The following is a 2,497-nucleotide window of genomic DNA, read 5'->3' on the forward strand; positions in this document are numbered from 1 at the left end:
GATGTGTTCGAGTACATTACCCACTGGATAATGTGCTCTTTTGCATTGCATACTATTGAAATCCAGATCTGATTGTGTGAAGTTTCCCCATTGTTTTGATATTTTCCTTGAAGTTCAGTTCAATCATCTGTTTGGCAGCTTCAATGCTTCTGGCTGTTTTCAAAGGCTCTAAAAAAATTTGTTCAGCAAGGTTTGTTTACCCAGTTGTTCACAGGAATGTCATTATGAATGTTTGATTGCCTTCCATATCACTAATGGATTCTGCTCAGAGGGTTTGTTGACACAGCTGTCAAAGGGAATATGAGCTTGCTAATTTTGACAGATTTATGAGCTCTTAAGAGGATAATGGCTTTTAATGGACTTTCAAGCAATGTTTGTTTTTTTGACAGATTTATAAGTTTTTAAAAGACTTCCAAATATTATTATAGGTCTGATAAGTTCTGCTTATTGTGCCTACTGGATGAGTGGATTGGAAGGCTAATGGGGGCATGAGGTGGAGTGGGGCTGAAGGGGTGAATGAGATATGGGTTTTGTTTTTACATGGATGTGGGCATCACTGGCAAGGCCAGCATTTGTTGTCCATCCCTCATTATCCTTGACTTGAGTAGCTCGCTAGGAAATTTCAGAGGGCAGTTTAGAATCAAACACATTGCTGTGAATCTGAAATCACATGTAGGCCAGACCAGGCAAAAATGGCAGAATCCCTTCCCGAAGGGACAATAGTGAATCAAATGGGTTTTTGCAGCAATGATAGTTCCATGGCAACCATTACTGAGGCAAGCTTTCAATTCCATGTTTTTATTAATTAATCAAATTTAAACTAAACCAGCTGCTGTGGTGGGATTTGAAGGGGAGTGAGGGTATGAGTGTGGTATCTGGGTGAGTGGGGTGTGGGGAGGTAAGGGGGTATGGGCGTAAAGGATGAAAATAGCATCAGTGCGCTCTACTTGATAGGAGGTAGAATCATGGGGCTGGATTTTGCCATCGGCGAGCAGGGGGCGGGGCCCACTTGCCGACGGCAAAATGACACAGGATGACATCGGGGGGAACCCCCAAAGTCATCCCACCCCATTTAAATTTTCAGGAAGGCAGGGGCACAGTGAGATCAGCTGCGGGCCCGCTGACCTGTCAGTGGCCAATTGATGCCATTGACAGGATAATTAAAACAATGAAAGGACCTTAAGGTTGGCGGGCAGGCCAGGAGCCCCGGCGGCAAATAGAGAAAACATGAAACCTCATCCACCGGCGGGATGAAGTTTCATGTAGGGTTTAAAATGGTGTATTAAAGTTTCAGTGAAATTTATTAACATGTCCCATCTCGTGTGACATTGTCACATGAAGGGGACGTGTTAAGGATTTTTTTTTTCTCTCTATTTTTATTGTTTATACAACTGTCAGCGATCACCCTAAGGCAGCACTTAGCCTCAGGGAGATGTGAGCTCTTTCGTGCGCATGTGTGAAAGAGCGCACTCCCGCATTTGGGGAATCCCCCTGCCCGCACAGGAAGTGCACAGCACTTCCTGGCGGACGTCACGCTGGACGGGCCTTAATTGGCCCGTCCACTTAAAATGGCGGCAGGGCCCGTTTCTCTGGTGGGGATCAGCTCCCCGCCCGCCGGAGATTGGGTCGGGCCCACCCGCCCGACAGGCAGAAAATTCTGTGCATGATGTTGGGAAATGTCTTGATTCCTGCTGCAAAGATGAAAAACTAGGCCACCGTGTAAGGAAAGTCATAGTAACTACAGGCCAATTTGTTTAACATTAGTGGGGGCAGGGGGAAGGTTTCAGAAACAATACTGAGGGGAAAAAATCAAGAGGAAATTGGACAGTCTGAGTTAATTAGGGATAGCCAATCATTATGACACGGCAGATGATATACGCCCGGCAGATCAAATCCACAAGGGAAACTTGATCACGCGGTCACAGTGATTTTGAAATTTGTATTTTATTTCGAGGTGCGAGACCTGAATTCAGTAGCAATAAGCCCACCAAGGCTTTAGAGATTTTTACAAAACTAAATTAAACATTTATTAACAAAAGAAAAGATTTCAAGCATATACACTGGCCTACAAATTACTACTATAATAATTCCTAAAACCCCTAATTAATCTGGCTTCCAGCTACATCCCCATTAAGGCAACAGTAAAAGAAAACAAAAGGATTTTAAACAGATCCAGGCAAATCACCGCATTACCCTGGGCAGTAGAATTCAAAGTGGCTTCTTCCAGCTTCTGTAGACAGCAGCTTAATGCACAACTACTGGAGGCTTTTCACACTTCTGGTGGATCTTACAATGCCTTCCCCTCTGACACATAGGGGGGAATTTTTCCTATGGCGGGTGGGCTGGGCGGGGGCGGGCGGGGGTGGTTGCGGAGCCAATCACCACCCTCGATTGGCTGCGTGCCGCCATTTTACGTGGACAGGCCAAATAAGGCCCGCCCAGCGTAATACGCAGCTGGTAGCACTGAGCGCTACCTGTGCGGGTAGCGGCGGGGGGG

The sequence above is a fragment of the Cetorhinus maximus genome, chromosome 5 (assembly GCF_964194155.1).
Source record: "Cetorhinus maximus chromosome 5, sCetMax3.hap1.1, whole genome shotgun sequence".
Lineage (NCBI taxonomy): Eukaryota > Metazoa > Chordata > Chondrichthyes > Lamniformes > Cetorhinidae > Cetorhinus > Cetorhinus maximus.